At 38.2% G+C, this 25,221-nt stretch overlaps 1 protein-coding gene across 2 annotated transcripts in view; it reads left to right on the plus strand.

Moving 5' to 3' along the window:
* The first annotated feature begins 381 nt into the window (after positions 1-381).
* The window catches only part of LOC150077485 (uncharacterized), a 209,079-nt gene continuing 184,239 nt past the window's right edge, over positions 382-25,221 (plus strand). For both annotated transcript variants that reach the window (XM_090386985.1, XM_090386986.1), the window contains exon 1: positions 382-601. The gene's annotated coding sequence lies outside the window, so the exon portion shown is untranslated. The remainder of the gene's footprint in view (positions 602-25,221) is intronic.

Consider the following 25,221-nt stretch of genomic DNA (forward strand, 5'->3'; position numbering starts at 1 on the left):
ATTCTGCCTACTGAGCAACGCGCACCATCCTAGGAACAAAACAACAGAGTCGAAGAATGAGGCAAAGCTGAAATTCAAAAAAAAAAAAAAAAACAACGCTGCTACAAACAAAATAAGGATTCATCTTGACCTCAATTACAATGAATCCAAGGCTGGCTATTAAAGCTTCGTGCGTCCCTCGAATAACCCTAACAGAAGTCGCGTTTATAATTGGCAGCACGTTCAATAACAAAGTCCTGCGCCGATATAAACCAAACCACGTGTTTGGCATCTGTTGCTACAAAAAGGGATTATTTCCAGCCTCTTATTGGTTGGGTCACCTGCTTGGAAATGAATGAAAGACGCGAAGAGGAAAATGGAGACAGACAAGCAGAAAGATAATACGAGAGACAAACGGAGAAGTATGTACGCGAGTGAAAGAGAGTTGGAGAGATGTACGGCAACTCTTCTGCCGTCGACCGCTGCTTCCACGTCAGTCGGTGTTTGGCTCTTGTACGGTGAGGAACGCACTTGGCTTCGCTCTGCAGCCTACAAGAACGGACTGATTTTACTGAACACTGTAAAGGTTATTTTTATTTCTGTTGAAGAATTCCACTGAAAGGTATGTGGCGAATAGAATATTGTTATTTGCGATTTTATTTTGTGTCACACTGTACATTTGAGTTTTACCAACAATGCGTTGTTTTCCAATATTTTTAAAGTAACAGTTTTGGAGTTCAAATGTTTTTATTAACGTTGTTATCAAGCAAAAGTGCATCTTACTATTATATTTGGGATATCTAAGTGGAATGCCATGTCACGTATTTGAATTAAACAATTTTAATGTTTGGAAGGGGTGTTTCCATTTTGTAAAGAATAAAAAAGCGTTATAAATGGCTCACTGTCGCACTGGCTTCGTAAAATTAAAAAAAAAAAAACAAGCTCATCCTGTTAGCAGAAAATATGTAACTCTGATTTGATATCAGATTTAAAAAGGTGCATAAATTTTGCTTTGTAATAAAAGTTTATTATAATTATTGCTTAGACATCTAGAATATGATTTATTAAAGGAACTGAGTATTCTTTCTTAAAAAGTTACATTGGTTTTGAAATTTAGCGTAAATTACACAAGGTCGATTTGTTTTTATATATATATATATATATATCTTTATCATATTAAATTATTTTCATATAAATCTATATATTCGGTGTGATATAATACCGAGTTCTGAGATCATTTTAACTAATATCATTTCGAAAAACTCTTTTTGTATATTCGAATGTTAGCACGTGCCAATATCAAAATGGCTTTTACGCTACAAAGCAGGATTTATGAAAATTAATTTTCTATGAAGTCTTAAGTTTGAATTAAACTACTAGCACAGTATACCTAGATATAAAAGCGCGTTCATAGGAATAAGGAATTATATAAAAGCTTGTTTATAGGAATAAGGAATATTACACAAGCTTCTTTATAGGAATAAAGAATAATACAGAAGCTTCTTTATAGGAATAAGGAATAATATAGAAGCTTCTTTATAGGAATAAATAATAATACAAAAGCTTGTTTATAGGAATAAGAAATATTACACAAGCTTCTTCATAGGAATAAGGAATAATACAGAAGCTTCTTTATAGGAATAAATAATAATACAGAAGCTCGTTTATAGGAATATGTAATAATATAAAAGCTTGTTTATAGGAATAAGGAATAATATAAAAGCTTGCTTATGTGAATAAGGAATAATACAGACTCTTGTTCATAGGAATAATATAAAAAAGAATAATACAGAAGCTTGTTTATAGGAATAAGGAATAATACAGAAGCTTGTTCATAGGAATAATATAAAAAAGAATAATACCGAAGCTTGTTTATAGGAATAATGAATGATATAAAAAGGAATAATATAAAAGCTTGTTTATAGGAATAAGGAATAATATAGAAGCTTCTTTATAGGAATAAGGAATAATACAGAAGTTTGTTCATAGGAATAAGGAATAATATAAAAGCTTGTTTATAGGAATAAGAAATATTATGAAAGCTTCTTTATAGGAATAAGGAATAATACAGAAGATTTTTTTTTCCTTATAGGAATAAATAATAATACAGAAGCTTGTTTATAGGAATAAGGAATAATATAAAAGCTTGTTTATAGGAATAAGAAATATTATGAAAGCTTCTTTATAGGAATAAGGAATAATACAGAAGATTTTTTTTCCTTATAGGAAAAAAAATCTTCTGTATACAGAAGCTTGTTTATAGGAATAAGGAATAATATAAAAGCTTGTTTATAGGAATAAGAAATATTACACAAGCTTGTTCATGGCAATAAGGAATAATATAAAAACTTTTATAGTAATAAGGAATATTACAAAAGCTTCTTTATAGGAATAACGATAATACAAAAGCTTGTTTATAGGAATAATGAATAATATAAAAGCTTGTTTATAGAAGGAAACCAAAGCAATAAGCGTACACATATTTTTTGTTTATCATGTTGGAAAATTTATCGATTTGAATAAACCCTTCTTGCTGATCTGAAAATATTGCTCTCTTTCCTTCTCTTTTTTTTCTAGTACAATTACTTTGGACTCTCAGATAATAATAATAATTCATTACCACTAGGAAACTGTTCTGATCTCTAAGAATCGCATTATTAATGACAAGGGCTATTATTCTAAAGCTAGGAGCTAATATTATTAATTAATATTTTGACGATTAAAAAGCGGAATTGCAAATAATTTCGAAATACATAGTTAACATCACGTGTCTCGTACTGATACTCTAAAATGCGTGTTAGTGATGAACTCGTTCAATTTCTCGTTATTATAGAACGGTCCCAATTACCAGAGGAGAAAATCAGTATCCATTGTGCATATTTACTCCTCCTACTCTCACCCGTTCGTGTGATAGTAATTATCACACTGCTGCATTCTCTCTTTTAAGAGAAATGTCACTATATTCAGTGACACCAGAAAGGTTGTTAAGCTAAGTGATAGAGAAAATTAGCGCGATTGTCTTGGAGATACTGAACTATTTCTCTTGAACAGCGATGATAATGACAGGGTTCACTAGATAAAGCAGTCAATTGGACTGCTATTCCCTTATCAGTTTGGCGTTGACTACACGGGCGAGTAGAAAACCGTTAGATAGGACGCAGGAAGTTAGTGCAATATTGGACATCGTACAGGACATAAACAAGTTAGACAACTCAGTAGATTATCTTGAATGATAGCATACTTATTACAAATGGGATTCAGTCATTTCAAATAAACTTTTAGTTAAGATAGAGTTCTCCATAATTAGTGTTTATCATTCTGTTTGCGATTCAAGTTCTCTATCAGTGGGAGGTTTTATAAAAATTGGAATCTATTCTTCAAGTTGGCGCGCATAAGTTATTCTTTAATTTTAATAGTTACCAAATATCAGTTGAGTCTCTTTTTCTATCTTTTAAAAAGTGTTACTTCCTTGTAACACTTTTTTTAAAAGAAAACAAAGAGAAAGAAAAATGAGAAAATAAATAATGTTAAAAATGAGAAAATAAATAATGTAAAAAATTAGAAATGAATCTACAGTTTAAATTGATGTATAAACTAGGAGCAGGAGAGGATCCAGAAGTGATTCAAGACAAAAAAGACTTAGGGGGTGTTATGGTGTTCTAATTCAATCGAATATGGAACTTAACACACAATGTAAACAGACGGCTAAGAAAGCATTTGTCCTCTAATGAACAAGACAAGATCTTTGCAAGGTCTTTTACAAGGTCTTTGCTATTAGGAAGAACAAATGAAGAAAAGCTTAAAAGGTGGGTGGACTACAAAGTTAGCAAAAGACAGTTATGACTAAGAGTAGGGAAGTCGAGAGCCAGCAGGGATCTTGGCTAATAGATCTTCATCGTGCCAACTGACTCCGGACTCCAATTTTGTGTACCACCACCTCCCAATTCCTGGCCAGTGGGAGCTTAGGGCCTTGAACCCTCCCTTTCCATTAACGCTCCAGCCACAAGCCATATAGGCTTGTGGCTGGAGCGGAAAGCCTTCAATCCTTACCCTAAGACCACTGTATAAAAATGATTATAAATGTGCCTCCATCTAAGGGGAATCAAACTCTCCTTTTTGCGCATTGTATGAAAGAAAATTGATCGCGGCCGATGTATCACAGGGCAAATAACTGCGCGATATTACCGTGCCAAAAGGATAAGCTTAAAGTATAAGTTATCATTTTATTTATTAAATCAACAGGTTGCAGTAATTTTCTAGCAATATTGTACAAGTATGAAATCTTCCGGTCAAATTCCGTTTGCGAGTATGACATTTAACTTTCAAAATGGCCTCCTAACACGCTGGCCTCAATCCGAACGACCACTCTTAGCATATGAAAGGAAAACCAACGAACAGAATCAGAACGCACCAACGGAATTTATAGAGACACTTGTACCTATCCGATACTATAAAATGAACGTCCATCACATCAAAGGTTTGATTTCCAGAATTCCAGCACTAAGTGCTATTATCAAAGCAACAGGAAGTTGCAAAACAAAGTGCTATTTTTTTTTATTATTATTATAAAATAGAACAATCCAATATCTAATTGGTTTCATATTGCAACAATTTTCTAAACTTTTGTGTCACCTATTAACATTTAAATTCACACTGAGTGATCACTGAATTATGACCACCCTCTGAAAACTGAAAGCGACCCGCTGACCACGTGAAGTACGAGAGTGCGGAGTTACTCGACCTACATAGCATAGATAAGGTGTCAGTGGTTCAGTAGGTAGTAAAATTCCGAGCGTGATGGGTAAAAGGAAGGATTTATTGGACTTTGATAAAGGACAGATTGTGGGTGCTCGATGAGCTGGTGTCTCGATTTCCCAAACGGCTGAACTGGTAGAGGGTTCGAGAGCCGCAGTAGTTAAAGTGTACCAGGACTGGCGTCAAAATGGTTAAACAACGACCCGACTGCAAAACTGCAAAGGTCAGCGAAAGTTTGATGTTAAAGGTGAGCGCCGGGTCCGACGACTCGTACAGTCCAACAGGCGCAGCACTGCTCAAGAGTTGACTACCCAAACAACATGGGCCAACCCGGAACAATATCTGGCTATACCAGCAGACGACCCCTACGGTACCCTCTCCTAACCAAGGTTCATCGGCGTAAAAAGACTCGCCTGGTGCAAGGAGAATGCAAGTTGGACGTTAGAAGACTGGAAGAAGGTGTGCTGGTCGGATGAGTCACGTTATTTATTCCACACCGTGGTTGGTCGTGTACGGATTTGGCGTCAACAACATGAGGCTCTTGATTCATCACTCATGGTATCAAAAGTGCAGGCCGGTGGAGGCGGTTGTATGATGTGGGGCATGTTTCACTGGCAGGAACTTGGACCCCCTGGTGTATGTGGAACAACGTATAACTGGTCTCGGCTATCGTCAACTGCTTGTTGACCGTGTATACCCCGCTAAATTACACTTTTTTTCACGAATGGCGATGGTGTCTTCCAAGAGGACAATGCGCCGAGCCATCGGGCACTGTGCAGGAATGGTTTGAGGAACACACAGTTCTGACTTCCAGCATATCGATTAGCCTCCGAACTTCCCCCGATATCAATCCCATAGAGCACTTGTGGGACACTATGGAAAGGCATATGAGGCGTCTGGATACACCAATCACCTCCATACGTGCATTGCTGATCGCATTACGCACAGCTTGGTTGTCCATACCTCCCGAATGCTTTCGACATCTTGATGAAAAATGCCACGTCAGATAGCTGCTGTACTGAGGGCAAAAGGAGGACCTACGAAATATTACGTAGGTGGTCATAATTCAGTATAATACAATACTGTATTGTACCAGCACAATATATGATGTGAATAAATATTTACTAAATTTCGTTAGGCATAGCTTTTTTTAATAAACAATTATTGACTTTTGTTAGTTGACACTTCTTTTTTGTCCACTACTGTAAATACATCTGGCTCTGCCTGATATGTCTCCTCAAATGTATTTCGCTTCTTTGTTACCAATATAATTGCTGAAATTATACACATAACATATAATTCCAATAGCAAATAATAATATTTCAAGAAATCCAGTTACAGATATCGGGCTGCTCACTTAACTGTCAAAGGAAGTCACCACCACTTGCCAACAGCAGAAAACCTCAGCCACTGAGTTTCAGAATTCTCCACACAACAAAGAGCCAATCTAATCCCAACACAAAGAAAGCAAAAAGAACATAAAATAATGAAACATTTGCAAAGTAGCCGCTCTAACATTATACTTATTGTACTCGCTAACTAAATTATGCATCTTTGCGTTAAATCGGATTACATTATTATTCTCATTCAAAATCACTTCGAAAATAAGACCGAGAATGCAAAACTTTTTTTTTTAGACTCCACCCGGATTACAATCTTAGTTGGCTATTGTGATCAACTCCGAGAGATGTTGTGCATCTTAAACAGTAATTTCTTAAAAAAAAAAAAAAAAATTGATAGAATGGTAACGTCTATTTAAAATTTCTGCTAACATTTATAAGAGAAAAATTAAAAATAATTTAATGTAATTAAGAATTAATAATTAATTAATTGTGGCCTCACAATAAGTTTTTCAACAGAAGGAACGTATCTATTAAATTGAAAGAGTAAAGTCATTTTTATTATCGTTTCGTTTTTTTAACCTTATCACAGTTTACGCATGCGCAGTAAAAGTGATTACGTAACATCCTGATTTGTTCTTGAACTCTGGCACGTTGCGTGTGTAGTCACTGCTATTGCTTCGTACAGTTCGCATGGGTGTCAAAGGCTCAGTGAAAAAAAGTACCGAATCTGTACTCCTACCAATTTGATTGTTTTGCAGCAGAGCATTAACCCTTTTCTAACTCTTTTCTTGATTTTTAATATTTTCTTTATTTGTTTTCAATTGTTTGTATGGACATTATGAGTTTCATAGTTGACAAACAAATTAAAGTTTTTCCTACTGCTTGATTTTAATGTTTTCTTTCTGTCCACTTCCAGAGAAGTGGATTCTTAAATAGCTGCGTTATTCTTTCATAGCTTATTCTGAATGATCACACAATAAACGACATCCACTGTCTTTCATAATAAAATGCGTACGTGGCTTGAAGCTACATGCTGTTGCTATGGTAACGACGCAAGACAGTGGCACGCGTGATGGAAATGACGTTTGATCACTTCTTTCCGGAACTGGTACCACTTTGTACACGTTTTACAACACGCGCTCAACGCATATCATAATATGGAACATTATGAATGGAGAAACGTAAATAGGCACGAATATGTATAATATATGTTTCTGATAGCCATTAGTTTTTATCCAGAAATACTGTATTGTATTTGCTCCCTCAACCCCCCCCCCCCCCACATGCACACATCAGATTCATACATATACACGCGTAATAAATTATTTCTTTTCTTGTTCCAAATACTAGAAAAGAAAACCAAGTGAACTTCCAACAGAAGCCGGACCACTTGAATTATTTATATTACTGAAATAACAGAGACAGTTAACAAATGTTAAAATATGTAACCCATTATCTTTTTCCTTTTTCAGAGGAAAGTTTAGAGAATTTAAAGCATCTACTTCAGATAAGTTCAAAGACATTGTTAAAACATCACTTTAATATTCCATTTAAAAGGGATCTGTATTATATCCCTTCACGATCTCAAACCACTCAAGTTTCTGTTTCCTGCTATGTTTCTTATTCGCTGAGAGTGGTAAAAAGTGCCCGAAAACATAAATTACAACAATCCACACTGTTAAGCTTTATATATTCATATCATTTCTTGCTAATAGGCTGCAGACTATAAAGTAACCAATTGGTGGTGGAGTAGCAGTCTAGAGGGAATATATGATGCGATTGCGGATTAACCGAAGATTACTGGAAGAACTTCAGCTGACCCTGTTCTAGGAAGGGATATTTTATAAGAGTGGAATTCAATCGAGCAGAAGAGGCGCAAGAATCTTTGTTTATACCATCAAAGAGACCTTAAGGGTTCAGGGAAATTGCTACATGGGAGGAGGTTTCTGGTGAAGAACCATATCAAATTCGGTTATTGGGATATGATTAGCGGTAAGGGAATGATGATAGTGGAGGTGTGTTACAGGTCAAACGTTTACGAAGAACTGGATAGGATCTCAATACACAATTTTAGCGAGCAAGCAAAAGAGCGAGTACAAAAGTCTGGAACCAATGGGATTTACACTACATGTGTTCAACGTGTCCACCCTGACTCTGCCCGCATTTTCTCAGCCTGTGTACCATGTTTGTTTGGATTCTTCTCAGCATATTGAGATCGACAGCAGCACGAGCCTTGATAATTCTCTCCCTAAGATGACGAAGATCAAAATGAGTTTCCAGGCTTTTCGGACACCCTGTAGATTGGATACCGTGGACATGCATTACACATAACGGCAGCAGACTGCTGTTTATTTCAAAATGTTAGAGAAAGCACAAGTCCAATATCTTTGGCATAGTTCTTACCAAGAATCAAAGCAGTATCAAAAATATAACAGTGAACTGGTTCCTGAAGGAACCGATTTCCTTGAATACTATCCATAAAATGGATAGTATTCAAGGAAATTTCAGTGGTCCATGGGAAAGGTGAGAACTTCAGTTTTAGGAAAGAGAACAACGGGTGGCTTTGTATTTCTTGAGTGCTATTGACTGGAGCAATTAATTTATGCTAATTATATGAAAAGTTTTAAAGGGATTGATCCTGGAGGCACAAACACATTCTTTCCAATTAAAAACCACCGCGAAAGAAAGATGTCAAAAAAAGGATAAGTTACTCGATAACTTACTTGAGCGAAAGGCACTGCTTTTACAACAACTATAAGCACATATGTAATAAAACCACTGACAGCGTAAGACTTGAAAGCTGAGTATGAAAAAGCTTTGTCAAAAAGAGCTAAGAACGAGGATATACAGTATGTCAACACCAGCATACTGCATGATGTTGGTTACCATGGTCGATCGTGCAGCAGTCCACAAACCACTAATTGCCCCAGTTAAAGCCGTCTAACTTGGTGTAAGGACAACCGTTCTAGGACCGGTGTGGCGGATGCCCGGTGAAAACGTCCCGACAATGATTCTGATGGTTGCAGCCTGGGACCATTAGCTGTTTTGGGCTAAGCTATAAATACTGAGGTCTATCTTGATGACATGGATACTAACGAGTTACCTACGTTGTGGTAGCACGTCAGGGAAGGCCCATACTGGTATCATTAGGACAATATTCCATATCATAATACTCCTATTATGACTGCCTGATTTGAGGACATAAGCATCAAAAAGTTGGATTGGAGCCCATAGCCCTAACTTCAATCGTACAGGGAAATAATGCCCAAAAAAGAAGGACTGAACTGGTAACAGGTTTGAAGGCCGAATAGTGGAAAATATCAGAGGACATTTGCAAAAAAAATTGGTGGGGTGTTGTTCCCTAATTACTGGATGCTGGAGACCTATCTAATGCGAACTGATTGTTCGCATTAGATAGGTCTTGTAAGGTCAAACTCGTAGTATAATCGATAATCCAGCCAAACTGTGCATAACTATAGTAACTGCCTTTACTATGGAAAGGCAGTGTAAGGCATTACCGCGGTGACTCGGGTTTTCCGTCCAGCAAAACAGGCAGATCGACCAGAAAACACGCGTAATTTATGGACATAATATACATGGGCAGATGAGAGAGCCTTCTCGGGTGGTCCTAATATGACAATTATTTACTTAAAGCGCAATAGTTCCAAGGGGAATAGAAGAGTGAAGCCGAGTTGAACCGTTGTAAAAGAAGAGATATAATGATATCAGGTAGCGGCCACCTGAAATGCTAGAGACTGAGAAAACGTAAAGCCTCTAGGGGGTGGATGGTGTACATCCAGTTATACTGGAAAAGGCGGTAGGTAACGAGATCATTATAAGATGAAGGAATTATTCTCTCGGATTGCGGCAGTGCCAATGTCTTCTCCATCTACAAGGGAAGATGGCAAAAAAGTGATGGGCAATTTGACACCAAGGAATTTAATTTGTGTGGTTGGTAAGTTTATGGAACCTATGATTAAGAGCACACTACAGTGTCCTCTTGACAAGAATGGCTTCCAAAATATGTCTCAGTATTTTTGCGACACGAAGATATTGTCTTACTAATCCGGTATATTACTATTACGAGGTTATAAAGGATTATCTGTATCATCCCTGTATAACGACCTGCTCTAATTTATAAGAAAATTATCCAGGAGGAGTATAAATTAGAACATGCCGGAATAACAGGGACGATCCATCGGTGGATTAGGTTTAGGTTGAAGAGCAGGATACGGAGTGGATAGGTGGTCAAGAAGAGGTATCCTTCAGGGTAGACTGGAGTAAAAAGTGAGTTTCCTCTGAGAGAAGTACATGGATCGCTGTTGTTTCTTATCTGCCTGTATGATACAAGAGAACGCACAAACGTGCTCTCTGTTCACTAATTGCTGGCCAAAAGACGAATTCCTGTGCGTGAACATGCACCCTACTCGCCAGACCTAGTCCCTTGTGACTTTTATCCTCTTCCTTAAACCGAAACGTGAACTTAAGCGGACCCATTTTCAGTCCATAGAATATATTTATGAAACAAAAATGACCGAAGTGTTAAAAAGGCTTCCAAAAGATGACTTCCAGAATGTTTCTTGCTTGGAAGAAAGGTATCGAACAGTGTATGCAAGGTCAGGCCAAGGCAATTATTTTGAAGTGGATAACATGTAAGGTGCAAAATATTTCATTATATTTATTTTATTGCAACAGTCTTGTTATTTAGTATTCAGATTTCATATTGGTTGGGTTGGAAATATAGGGAAAGTGTTTCTACGTTTACTGATGACTTAAAGGTTAGGAGGATTCTAAACGATCATAACCAGTGGTCCAAGTGAATTTGGATACTGCAATTATGGTCCGAAAAATGGCAGTTAAGAAAAAGTTGGAGATTATGATACAGAAAGATATGAATTTCAACATGCAGTGTAATCAGTAGGCAACAAGGGCACATGTTGTTCACGTGCACTTCTTGCCGAACATGATTTATTGGAATTATTAAGTGGAGAGAAGGAGGCCATTGTTCCTCACTATAACACGAAGGTGCAACCACACTTAGAATACTGTCTGAAGGTCACATCTAAAGAATAATACAGAACTCCTGAAGAAAGTGCAAGGGCGACTAGATTGGCAAAGAGCGTTAAGTATTATTCCTGTGAGGAAAAGCTTAGAACAGGTGGTCTGTAAAGCTTAGTAACTAGACGCCATGAGAAAGGTATTCGATTGAAATATATAAAGTCCTTTGGGGATTACTAAAATGAATGAAGAAAGAATATTCTCATTGATGAGTGAGACAAGAACCAGAGGAAATAACTATAAAGTCTTAGGGAAGAACAGTAGACTAGACCTTATGAAGTTTATCTTCGGGAGCGTGTTGTGGAACATTTTAATAAGCTGGCTGTAAGTGATTGAGATGTACCGGTGCAACCACATACCTAGGAGAGAAACATGGTTGAATTCGGGTTGAACTTGAGTTACAAGGATTTGTCCCTATTCCAGAAGAGAGAGTAGATCTAAGGGTCTTAAATGTTTCAATCGTAATGCGACTTGAATCAGATCTCGCATGCAGCAAATAAAACGGGATTGAGAACGACCATCGTATTTTACATTGTCCGAGAAAGTACTGAACTTATTAACGTAGTATATCCGTCTGGAAGCCAGTTTCAGATTCTGCTAAAGGCTTTAGAAAGGAAGGTTAGTCCCCTTTTAAAAATGTGGCTTGACCAAGCGAGGAGGTTGAAAAATATTGTAAGCTGCATCTCAGAGCCGACCGGGCTAGCCGGGTGGGGTAAAGTACCTGCCTGGCAACCCAAAGGTCGCGGGTTCGAATCCCGCCTTGGGCTTGGATCAGAGTAGTGCAAAAACTTTGGGAGGTGCATTGTGGCCACAGAAGCTGATGTGCCAACAACTAACAAAAAAAAAGAAAAAAAAGCACATTTCAGGCTACTGTCTTCCTGTTTTCTATGGTTTACCCAACATACATAAGACGGGTATGCAACTGCAAATAAGACCTATTGTGTCATTAATCTGAGTTCACGGTCTTACCAAGTACTTCGGCACTCTCCTGAAGCCTTTGATTTCGTCATCTGAATGTCATTATGAAATTTATAAATGACTATTATATTCATGAGGATTACGTCATGGTATCATTTGATATCAATATCACTGTTTATACCGACAGAAGAGGAACAGTAAACGGGCATCAACTCGAAAACTATCTCATAGGATCCCAGTTTGTTGTACTGAACCAACCGCACCAGCTGCCAACATTCTACAACACCCTCTGGGAGGCCACCATCGACACCACCCTAGCAACTAGGAACCTGGCGAACCACGTGACCGACTGGAGGGTTGGAAGACGCTTGGACTATCTCAGACCTGCAAAGTAACAAGAACGTTGCCAAGAACAAAAGCAGATATACAAACACGCCAAAGATAAGCAGTTGCCAAGGCAGATTGGCCCCAGTACAAAGAGCTACTAACTACAGCGGTTAACAACAAACCTCCGTTCCTGGATCCACAGAATAATCCAAACGAACTGCAGAAGGCAACTACTAAACTGATGATAGACATCAGCAACCAAACTATCAGGAAGAAACACCTCCGGCTGGGCGCAGTCCCCTGGTGAACCCGGGACATTGCCATGCTCCGGCGACAAACGAACAAGAGTAGAAAGGACTTCCAGAGGGTCCAAAGAATGGCCAGCAAATGAGGTTGAAGCCCTGAGGCAAAGATATAGACAAATCAGAAACCGGTACACTGACGCCATAAAGACAAGTAAAAGACGCTCTTGGGAGTCCTTGGTCTCCACAGCAGGGAACACTGACCCCTGGGGCATTGTCTACAAGGTAACCACCAATAGAATGCCTAGGTGGGAGGTGATGATTGCTACAACTAGAACTCGGCAGGGAGACCTCACTACGACATGGGAGCAGTCGATGAATAACATAGACGACACAATAGATCAAAAACCAGATATGCTAACCATGCCAGTTCAGCAACAGACATGTGACAGAAACGATAACTACCGGAACCAGGCGATTGAGCCCCCTTTCACCCTGGATGAACTCAGCGTGGCCACTAGTAGGGTCAGAAATAGAAAATGCCCGGTCACGATCTTATTGAGCCTGAAATACTCAAGAAAACCATGGAATACAAGCCGCACCTACTCCTCACACTATACAATAGATGCTTGGAAACAGGACTTTTCCCAACTGCATGGAAAACAGCAAATTTAAAACTAATACTGAAAAATCCTACCAAAAATCCAGAGTTTCTGGATTCATATCGACCCATCGCACTGCTCCCAGTGGCAAGCATATTGTTTGAAAGATTACTCCATGCGAGAGTTATAAAACACTATGAAGCAGCAGGCCTACATGCCGGAAACCAGTATGGCTTCAGACCAGGATCCTCAACTGTGGACGCACTGGGAAACTTACTAAGGATATTCCAGGATTGTAGATGAAAGTATCTGCTGCTCATCTCTGTTGACTTTGGTGGGGCGTTTGATTCACTTTGGTGGCTGAGCGTCCTGGCAAGGTTCAGAGAGGCTGAGGTGCCTCTTAACCTGTACAAAGTAATTGAAAGCTATTTAATGCAAAGAAGAGTGGAAATCAACGTACACTATCAAAAAATAACAAGAGAGGTGTACAGAGGTTGTCCGCAGGGATCGGTGCTGGGGCCGCTCCTGTGAACAATGGTCTTCGATGAATTCCTGAAGAAGGACCTGGGTTCTGTGGGAGCGCACGCTTTCGCGGACGACTTGACATTGAGGTTGAGGCGGACTCCAGGGCCCAATTGGAGACGCTGGCAAATCAGGCACTGCAGCGGCTGCAGCAATGGGCATCAAAGAACCAGCTGGAAATATCGTCAGACAAGACCTCGTCGATCTTCCTAAAGGGGATTCTACAACTACGACGACCCCCGCAAATTAAAATCAACAATGTTACCATCAAATTTGTGAGCCAACTGAAGTATCTGGGCGTTATCCTAGTAAAAACGTGACGTTCCAGCCGCATCTGAAATACATAAGAAGAGAAATATCAGAGGATACTCCGGACTGGTAACCAGAATCACAAGGAAAGATTGGGGACTCAAGAAAAAAATACTGATGCTTTACTATAAAACGACCTTCCTTCCAGCAATCACCTACGCAGCAACGGCGTGATATCCAAAAACGACACAGGTAGTCAACAAAAGAACACTAGAAATGACCCAAAGGACCATACTGCTATCAACAACGCGCACTTGCAGCACGGTAAGTACTCCAGCATTGCAGGTACTTGCTGGAGTACTCCCTCTAGACCTGGAAGCTGGTCGGGCGGGTCTACTGTTTTTGCTGGCCAGGGGAGTGGCCGCTAGCCACCAAGGATACACGACTGACCCGGTGGGCAACCTAAAAAACGAAAAAAATTAGGCTACAGACCCACCTCCTAGACCTTTGGCGGAGAAGGTGGACGGAGACTACAAAAGGCGAAGTAACAAAAAGATTTCTACCAGACCTCCGGAAAATATACCCAAAGAAGCCGGCCTGGTACTTCCCAGGGTACCATATGACAACACTATTAACCGGACACGGACCCTACAAGGAGAAGCCGTTTGGCTTCGGACTCGTTGAGGACCCCAACTGCATATGTGGGGAGAACGAAAGCTGGAGACACATATGATTGTTTGTGATTGTCAACGCTATGAAGACCTCAGAAGGCTACTAATAACAAGGTTGAGATATTATTTATTATTTATTTTTAGGTCCTAGCCGCCGAAATCCCAGGAAATTAAGCGGCAGGACCTACCAGAGTGAATCTAAGGCTGCTGGGTTCCTGATCTGCCTCCACCGGGCGTAAGTGGGACAACGTTGGGCCTCAACAGGGATCCAACGGCTAAATGACCAGATGAACAACGGTATAGGACAATACACATGAACAATTCCCACACACTTTTAAATCTCTGGCATTTCCCAGTGAACTGGTTCACGACAATGAAAACAACGCGGAGATGGGGGAAACCCCTGGTGCCGTATGACAACAACACACTCTTACACTGTTTATACCCTTCCTGATGAGAGCGAGATGGTTTACAAAGTAGAATGTCCCGACTGCAATGAGTGTTATTTGGAAGTTAGGTGTCTGCGAAATTGCACAGACGAGCATTTGGAAGACGGGACATGCACTCGATCCTAATCAAATTTACGTGTTAGATCGTACCAATCAACCTTCCCATCAATCCCGTTTCTGAGCAAGTTATTACCCACACAGATGGCGTGAAACGATGTTGCGCGAGTAGCAGCCAGTTATAAGTTCTTCCTATCGTGTTTTGGTCTATCATCTGTTCTTTCATCTGTTTATTTATTTTAGTCCTGCTGTAGATTTTATGGTTTATAAATCCTGAAATGTCGAAAAAAGCTACTTACTACTTTTATCTTATTATACATTTTTATTTTTTACTTTTATTATACAATCTGCATATATATTTCGGTCTGTTTGAAATATTAAAGAATTCTTTTTTGTAGATATATTATTCTCCACGCACATTTCTAGTAAATTCAGCTTTGCAAAGTCTACCGAAGCAGAACCTCCAATTTGACAATAAATTAAAAATTACAATCTTTAAAAATATTCTGATGCGGGTTTGGTATTCAAATATCAAAGAGGAATTATGGTGTGCGATATAATTTTGACGATGGTGGTTTTATTTAAAGGCATAGAGAGTGTAAAATGCATAGAAAGCACCCGTGAGGGCGATATTGCTCTTTTAAGGAGCAGCTATTTTGAAACAAACAGCTTTAATGGTGAAAGAAAACTTCAATGTCTGATAGCATCGAAGGAAGCTTTAAGAACAAAACCAATACTTTAGAAATCTTTGGAGTTTATTGCTAGTTTTATAACCCATTACACGAGCTATGCTGGATGAAAATGGGAGTCATAAAATACACACACACTAAAATCTCAGACAAGCACACCTGATGTTTTACACCATGAAGTAACCCAGAGACAGAAAACGTGACGTAATATTTTGTAAATGTTTCTAACATCTTAATTTATAAATCTACGCAAAGTTAATTATAAAAATATCTTCGAACTCGAACATACCAAATTAAATTTTAAAATATCTCTTCAGAAATCAATGGTAGAAGAATCCATGCACGGCTGTGGATTCTTTTAAGTCATAAAAATGGTTATCGATCTTCTGACTCGTCTTTGAAGAAACCCCTTTTTGTATTGCACCTTTTTCCTGCAGCACCATTCATAATTGCTATTCTTACCAGAACAACAACGCTCTAATGCATGGCTGCTATCAAAAAGATCATTAGATTAGCTGATTGGGAATACATGAACAACACTAAGGAGTAGTTTGCAAAGTAGTGAACAAAAGACAGCTATAAAGTGTCGAGTTGTAATGGATACAGTCTGATGGAACACAGGATGGAATACTCCACAAAGTCGAGAAGAATATGAACAAATTTTAACTTTAAATGAAGCAATAGGGAATCTAATTTCATTCTGAAACTAACCTGTAAACGGTTAATTGAATAGGTACTTTCAGAATACAATACGGTTTTTTCAGAAATTATGAAAAATAAATACTTGTGATATCTCCAGAAGCGGCCCAATTTTCCTCTCAAAATGATTAAGATTTTCATAGGCAAATTAAAAAAAGAAAATGAAGTGGATGAGTTAGAATATAGTAGAGAAGGCTTCATACCACAATCGTCCAAACTACGCTTATGAAATTTAAAATTTTTACCTCAAGGTTCAGTTCTTTCTCCCATTCCTCTCCTCTTGTATACTAATGACGGGCTTCCATTGACCGGAAATCCTATCCATAGTTTTGCTGATGATAGCACTTGCATTCCGCATTCCAGTTTGTGAAACCTTGCCCTGCACAAACAGCTTCAACTTCTCGAATATCCACTACCAATTGCTTAAATGTTGATCTCCATGTAATTCTCCAGTGGGGCAAAGATAACTCAGTCTTGTCTTATATCTCGCAAAAAAGGATTCTTCTGCTCCTGTACTTATCTTCAATGACACTCTGATTTCTAGTCAAGATCATATATCTCTATTGAGGATTACCGTGACTTCTAATCTCTCTCTCTCTCTCTCGGTATAAGGTTTTCTCTTGGGTTTTCTCTTTGGCTCTCGGCGTTACTTTTCTTCCAAACAGCTGTTCGCTCTGTACAAATCGCAAATCGTCCCTACCATGGAATACTACTCCCACATCTGGGGCTGTGCACCCAAATTGAGATAAGATATCTGAAATTTCGCACCACATTCCGATCATTTTGGAAACTAACGTAGCACTTTCCAAAATGAAAAAACTTAACTCTTAATATTGAATATATAGATATAGACGTAAAATATACCGGAATTCCTACGTTAAAAAGTCCATGAGTGCAAAATTCTTGATTAAATTCAATTCTGCTTTTCTCCAATAAATGTCCAGCTACTACACTAAATTAACTCATCGCTCTCTTAGTAGAGATTCTGTTTTAAAAATTTACGATTTTCCGTTTCTGTTTATTTTTCTATTTTTCTCTTGTAGTCTATCAGCAGTTGATTGCGTGCATTCTGCCTGCACGATTCTAGAACGAAAAAGAGTTCCTTTAAATTTAATTTGCAATTTCAGTAACTTCTCGACAGATTACTCATTTTCCAAGATAAAAGAGTGTACTGATAACACACTCTTAGTTTGATCTCTGGAGAGGATTAAGAAAGCAACTCGTTTATTAAGAGATTCTGTATTTTACACTTGCATCAAAGTTAGAAAAACAGTGCTGGAATGAAGAGTAGTGAATTGCGTGTGCAGACAAAATGAAATGTCTGCTTTTTTTCAATTTAGTTTGAAAAATGGCTTTTCTACTTGCGATTGAATATTTAAACATTAATCTCCTTGGAATAATATATTATAAAGGTTAACAACGTCTACTACTTTATAATAAATATAGATTTTAATTTACATTATTATTAAATTAATAATTTATATCAATTAGTCGGGACTGCAAGTTGTTAGGAATGTTTCAGCGCAGAAAACAGTAGTATTATTTGCCATATTATTTAATATTTTCAATTTTAGAGCAATCCTTATTATCCTGAAAACACAAGATTAGAATCCCTGTATTCAGAGATCTACGAATATTAAAATAATGACCTCCTTTTAGATAAAGAGGGGTAATCATTCTTTAGACAAAGCTATAATGAGGTCCCTTAGAGCAGACTCACTGAGCCTCCAGAAGGATTATCTAGAGTACTGAATAAAGCATAAGCCCTCCATTAGATGGATTCTTTAGTCAAAGAAATTCTTCCATCTACACTGCCCACATGACATTTAATTTGCTGCCTGTTCAAACAATTCTAGCACTAATCTGCCAAAGATCTACACAAGTCTATTTTAACCACCCAGATTTTTTAATGCGAACAGCAAAGAGAATTTTAAATGTTCATAAAGACATAAAACAAGTTAGAATGGATATTCTCGTTTACTCTGAAAATATTTTTGTTTCTCCATTATTGATCAAGTTACAACTGATCAACTGAGGCACCACGAGCCCATAAAATGATAAATGAATCTGTGCAAATAGTAATAATTCATTTAGTAAACTGATAACAAAAGTCCCATCAAACAGCATCTACTTTATTGCGCGAACCGGAACAATTTCTTTTCTGCCCATCCGCCATAAAGCCCATGAAATATAATTAAAATCCAAGCAGGCTGCTCTAACCTCTGTTATATTAGTGTATTTTCTAGTATTTCACGATATTTAACTTAATTACAGCATTAATATGCAGTTACCTGGCGGCTAATGAAGTTCGTAAAGGAAAATGAAATTTCGCGGTAAAAAGATATGATATTAGCAGAAAAGTAACTTCGCCAATTAGCTAAATTAATTATTTTATTTGGGCAACTAATTAACACAATGGAAATTCGCCTTACGCGGTCAGATTTTCTTGATTCCAGTTATGGCAGGTAATTATAAGTTTTAAGAATAAGCGTGCTCTTCCCAATGGAACAATTTGCCTTCTGAATTGCAAACAAACAACACGCTGCAACTCGTTGATGCACTGCCCAGCCAAAAGTATTAGCAAGGATCGATAATGAGGAAAAATTGTACGCTAGTATGTATGTATGAGTTTTCGAACTCAGATTTCAAACAATAAGCCGTTTACTTCACAAAGTTAATGTTAATCGCAACTATCAATGGAAAAAATTCCCGAATGAATAAATTATCGATTTAATATTTTTTTAAATACAAAAATTAATATTGTCTCGCGTGATCTGTGAAAATGCAAGGCTATGATATTGCTATCTATCGAGCAGCTTAAGCATGTTTCCTATTCCTCATCTTTTCTGGATATTCCTAATGATACTTCCAGCAGTTGCAATATGCAGCATCGAAACAGAGCCATCTGTGCAGAATTTAGAGAGGGCTTGAGTCGTTTGAATACTCATTCGTAGGGCGAGAGCTTGCATCATTTATCAGGACATATAAATTGTCATTGATAGGAATCATAGATTAACTTCAGCCTTCTCCATTACAGCACGATTCTACCGTGCAACATATCGAAGTTTCAGAAATGTTGCAATGGATTATGACCAGCATTACCAACCAGACATTGATAAACTATTCGAATTAAACTAAGATCTATTAGAGAAATTATCTTCTCGCAATTAGATGATAAAACTCTTTCCCCCAGAAAACCATTTATCAAAACTGAATTATATAACCTTTCGTATTTCAACGACTACGTTGTTATTGTAGAAGGGTTTTTGGAGCATCAGCGACTAAGGCTATATTGCTCCATGTATATTGTCTGTAAATTGTGTGCATTCTCAGGTCGATTTTCTGTTTTCTTGACGAAAAACCCGAGTGTCAAAAGGGAAAACCCATGGTACCCTCTCCTCAGACCAAATAATTCAGCCACGTTGTGAGAAATACTCATAAAAATTCTTCCCGTCATCGGCGGGACTCAAACTCAGGTCGTTTCGACTCGGTGTGAGGAGGACGGCGATCCTACCAACTGTGCTACCCAGGAAGGCCATCGGCTAAGAATTTTATATTCAAACTAGATATCATGTCTAACTATTCTATATTTAAAGGAATTCAGGGGCGCTGGTATCATCTCTTCACGTCTAATCCTACAAATGACACATCCAGACCAGATGTTCCTGAAACCGCTTTACCTCTCCTCACACCTGCTCTTCCCTCATCACCGGCCACAGCCAGAACTGATGAACACCCAACTAAACATCTTCCTCGTAGGGATGACGGCAGTGATCTTAAAGCACCATCATACTCACTTCTTCAAATCCCACCAGGAAATACCCTGGTGGGATTTGAAGCCTCTTCTGACGGTCAACGTCTGTTCTTCTCTGCTGTGACACCATAATCATTCCATCAGGCAAGTCTCCCGGAGAATCAACTCTTCCATAGTCAAATTCAACCGATATCTCAACTTTCCAGATGACGCCTCGCAGCAGGCAGAAATTCTGCTCACGCTTTTGCACTTTCTTTTTCCTTCCCCATCCCAGACCCTTCTCTAGGAACATCCCCATCTTGCACTAAGCATTTTCCTCTCCTCTCTTTTCGCCTTGGGGGTACCTTCTGCTCTTCTGCCTCCATATGCCTTCCCTCCCTTCATCTTTCCTGTAAAATGCTCCTTTTAGCTGACTACCTTCATTCTCGCTATTGCTAGAGTGCAGGCATTTGATAGTGGTTTTTCTACCCTCCGTGGTCCAGCTCCCGGTAACTAAGAGACCAGTCGAACAACACACTCCTCCCATAGACCACACTACCCACACCGACTTGCTCTGCAAAGTTGTTAATCACCACAGAGTACTTAAAGCGCATTTGTGGGGAACCACAGGAACCCCTAAACACTCTTCGTCCACTATTTCAACTAAATTAAGTTTTAAAAACTAATTATTAAAAAATCTTTTGTTTCTTTATGTTTTTTTTGTATTTATTTTAGTAAAACTTTTAAGGTGTTTACGCTTTTTTCTCGACACGCCTTTTCACAGCGAACTTGTGTTCTTGCATCCTTGCCAAATCACTTAGCGTCATCTAGAGCACCATTAGAATGAAAGAGCAAACCCTACCAGCTGCTACCCGATCTAAGACATTCGTCATGAACACTGTTCCATTTTTTAAGTCACCATCGCCAAAAATATAAACTGATGTATATATCGGAAATCAAGAAATGCATCGAAAGCCAAACTTACATTAAAAACATATCAGTCACAAAAACAAAAGATAAAATCAGTCATTTTTATTATCTAAATATTTGGAACATTTCACAGCCTTCTCTGCAAAATGTATATGAAGAACTCTTTCACTCAGTGCAGATCACTTGAAACGTTTCATATCGGTGACTAAAGTAAGATAAAATACGAATTTAACTGAATGCATGAATATCTGTGTTAAATAATAAGCAGAATGTTATTATTGTATCCTTTATATCCTGTTTATATTACATTTAACCACAGCATTCTTTTTCGTATTCTAGAACACTTTTCCAGAACAAAATCGAATATTTTAGGCCTTCCGATGGCTACTGGTGCTCTTTCTTTTTGCCATTTTGTATGATCTATGCGAAATGCCACATTTTTTGTCTTCCCTCTGTAAGTGAGCTGGAAGATATTTTTATTTTGTTTAGACCAAAGTGCTTCTGCTTGTTTCCTGGAGTTTTGCTATTTATTTAAAACATGGTGCGCAGAATATCTCTTGCGTGGATTAGTTTTGATGTTTTCTTACGTGCTTTGATTGGGTTGCGCTGTTGTCTCTTGAGAGACTTAATCCAAGAAACAGTCTTAAAGGCACAAATAGAGAAGCGTAGGTATTTTGTTAATACTCTGAATGTTCTGGTTAGGTCTAAACACATTAGTGTATTTCTGGAAAAAAAGGACGTCGATCCCATTGGTGGAACCTCATTATTTAAAGGATTATTCCAAACGTAACGTTATTGAAGCTGAACTCAAATTACTCTTCTGGTTTTTGAATTTTTTAATTATGTACTGGGCTCATTATTACAAATAAAGATATTTCCTCGTGAATTTGCCTTGTTAATGGCAGTTCCTTGTTCGATGCATTCCTTAAGTCATTTGGTGTTTACAAAATGAATTTCTAGGAACACTGAAGGCAATTAGCGAACGAAAGAATCGGCGATAACAGGCCTTGTGGCCGTCTTTATCAACAGTAAGAATGTTAAGCTCCCCACTACTTAATCTCAAAGAGTGGATTATTTTGAATAAATTCTTTGAGTAAAGAGATTTCAATGCATGTTTAGAATGCAGTAAATGCAAATAACTTATCGCAATAGCAATTTGCCATTGCATGTAAATTGGGTCGTGAGAAAGGTTATTATCATAACATTTCTCCGACATACACGAAGTGGTCACTTTATTAGATACACCTACCTAACAGGTCCCCCTTCAGCCCTTAAAAGAGTCAGGGTTCTTGCGTCATGACTTAACTAGGTGTCGAAAGCATACCACGGGGATGCCAGTCCATACTAACTCAACTGCTTCTACTCTGAAGAGATCTCCAGTTGCAGATCTTTACTCCAAAGAGCTCCTTCCACTTCATCCCACAGGTGTTCAACCAGATGGAAACCTACACAAGTCTTGTCAGCGTTCTTTAGCAACAAAAGAGGTTTCCGAATACAGGACCACCGTTGGTTGGATGTTATTTGGTTATTAGACCAATCTCGATACCCAATTAAAACAGTTACAGATATAGCTGACATGAAAATCCCAACAGGGCTGCAGTTTCCAAGATATACAGGTACGCCTGGTGCCGACTGCCATGCCATATTCTAAGTCAGTTACATTTTCGTCTTGCCTATTCTCGAACTGAACGGCACCACTACGTATTTGCCCTGAAAAGACAGTATACAGTTATTCACAGTTGAATTTCTGTATACTGTAATTATCGAGAAATGCATGGGAAGATACCTCGTTCTAGAAAACAAAAGTCAAAGGGATAAATGAGGAAGAGAAAAAAGTTCTGTGAGGTTGGAGTTTGGCAGTGAAGAGAAACTGGTTGATCTGGGTAAGTGTTCGGACTGGTTGGAAGAGATTGGGGGAAATTACGGATTCCAATTCAGGAGAACAGTGCTCGTAGATGTATCGATAAAACGAATAAAGCAAAAACTGAACGTCGATGAGAGAGAGAGAGTGGAGAGACTTTGTAAGATACGGGTCATTAATTAACCTGACTGCGCTCTTCCAAATGGAGTCACCGTGCTTGAGAGGGGTTTCGGGGCACACCAACTATAAATATTTGTGATGTGCTTATGCCAAAAGAGATTATAAGTCAGGATAGTCCTTAATAAAGATATATGATATTGTAGAAATATGAGGGTCAACGTAAATAAGCATAGGTGAAGAAGAAACCGTTTTGTAAGATATAAGACAGGACTCAGTTTTAGAAGGATTGAAGTTAACTAAGTTTTCTTTGTCCCACTGGAGAAATAGCATTTAAAGCAACTGTGGTAGATATTCGAAAAGGCGAGGGTGTTTGTGCATGGCAAGGTTTCTCAAACTGGAAGGTGGAATGCAATGCGCTATCATCAGTAAAACTGTGGAGACGATTTCCAGTCAGTGGAAGAAGGACATTAATATACAAGAAGAAAATAGTAGGCGAAAGAACTGAACCTTGGGGAACAATAGCATTAGTATAGAAGTTAGAAGACAGAGTGTCATCCGCTATCACCAGCAGTAAAACGTTTAAAAAGAAAGTAGAATACTTTCATACCAAACATGATCACCTTAGAAATATCAAGAGCAATTTCTTCAGTTTCAACAAATTTTTACATTGAATTTGTCCCGATAATAAGTAACAAACCCAGTATCACCAGTGAATCGATACTGACGGAATACATATTGTTGATCATTGAACAGATGGAAGGTTTCGAGATAGTTTAAGGGTTGACGATTGATGGATTTCCCCATTACTCTGAACAGAGTAGAGAAAAGTGCAACGGGACGAAAACTGGAAGGGATGATTTTGTCACCGTTTTAGGTGACAACCATTACAGTGAGCACATTACCGCTACTAGTCTTCGATTATCACAGTCGTCTAACACGACACCGCGCTCTGAAAAGCGACCATATGAGAAGCTAACAGTTTCTCAGCATCTCACCAACAAATTGCACTAATTCTACATAAAACCTGTAACTGACTTGGAGAAATTTTGGAGGAAACCTTTCTGACTTAAAGAAATACACGAACTAATCTTTGGGATAATTCACTGTCATGTAGGGTTCCATGGTAACCTTTTCAGATGGGGCTCATTTTATTTATTGAATTCATGTTAGACGAAAACGCAGCGTTTTCCTGGTGGCGGGACCTTGCTGCCCACGCCTGAGATCTACTAACTTGAGGAGTTCGAACCCAACTGCTCCCCGGTTGAGAGCACAGTGATTATAATCATTGTGGCACTCGCGCGGATACTGTGCTGCTGAAAAATGATGAAATCAGGGGAATCCTCATAAAATTGAGACTCATTCTGAACATCCTATGGCCCAGAGGATGATAAATTAAGAAGTTACAATAGAAATTTGGTACAAATAGAAACAACAGAGGTTACAACATCATTTTGCAACAGATGATAAGAAAGATGCAGATTCTTAAACTTGAAACAAAGGAGAAATGATAAAGAAAACTATATGTAGATACACACATGCCTGTGCCAGCTTCATATATGTGATCGAGAAATATCTATTGAATATCAGAGAAGGAAAATTTTCAACCAGCCTTCAGAGTAGTAATAGAAAATGATAAAATCAGCAGGAGCATGCTACGAATAAGAGTCAAGAACATAAAAGTTAGAAATCTCAGTGAAATAAAAACTTCTGGGAGGAAAAATAGAAATAGAAAGACAGAGCCTTATTTTTAGACTGCGCAGCCCTCAGCGTGTGATATCTTATAATACGAATAAAATAAAGCAATATAACTGAAGAAATTGGAACTTCGAGTGACTAGAATTAATGGTCAAGCTCGTTTTTCATATATGAACAAAGAATCATAGAGAAAATTGAGAGTTGGGGAAGGTAGAATTCAATCGAAAATACGCTTCTTTCTTTCCATCTCAAAAACACATTAGAAATAGGAAGTAAAATATAAATGCGCTGTACTTTAAGGTACACCTTTAGAGAAGTCGCT

This window comes from Mastigoproctus giganteus, chromosome 12 (assembly GCF_048544385.1).
Source record: "Mastigoproctus giganteus isolate SK-2022 chromosome 12, ASM4854438v1, whole genome shotgun sequence".
Lineage (NCBI taxonomy): Eukaryota > Metazoa > Arthropoda > Arachnida > Uropygi > Thelyphonidae > Mastigoproctus > Mastigoproctus giganteus.